Genomic DNA, 518 nt, shown 5'->3' with positions numbered 1-518 from the left:
GCTTCATGAACACTAGCTATAGTTACTAAGTCCTCTTCTTGTAAATGAACAGGGTGCGGAGTCCTCCGAACTGCTGGCACCACGGGTCTGTGGCATCCACGGGGACCCCGCCCCCGGCCCCCGCTCGCGGCGGGAGAGGCTCGATGGGGTTTCGGCGCGCTGACGTGGGCGGATCAAAGAGGCTGCCCGCGCCTTATAAAGCAGTTTGGACGGCCCGCGCCTCAGACTGTGCCCGGCCAGGAGGAGAGCTGGGGGACGCAGGCAGTCTCAGGCCCTAGGAGCCCCCCAAAAGCCGAGAGCAGCCTGAGTCCTCTCCAGAGTCCCCGCGGGACCCCGGCCGGCCGCCGCCTGCCAGGATCCCGGGCGTGTTTCGCTCTCACTTTGTTAAGAGGGAGCCCTCGCCGCCTCCCCAGCTCCGAGAGCGCTGGGGTCCGCTGGGGGCCGCGCTCTCCGCTACCCCGCGGGCCAGAGCAGCGAAGAACTCAGGGCGCGCCTGGAGGGCGAGCGCCCCAGAAGGT

This window comes from Pteropus alecto, unplaced genomic scaffold (genome assembly GCF_000325575.1).
Source record: "Pteropus alecto unplaced genomic scaffold, ASM32557v1 scaffold7, whole genome shotgun sequence".
NCBI classification, from domain to species: domain Eukaryota; kingdom Metazoa; phylum Chordata; class Mammalia; order Chiroptera; family Pteropodidae; genus Pteropus; species Pteropus alecto.
Note: the sequence above shows the minus strand (reverse complement) of the source record.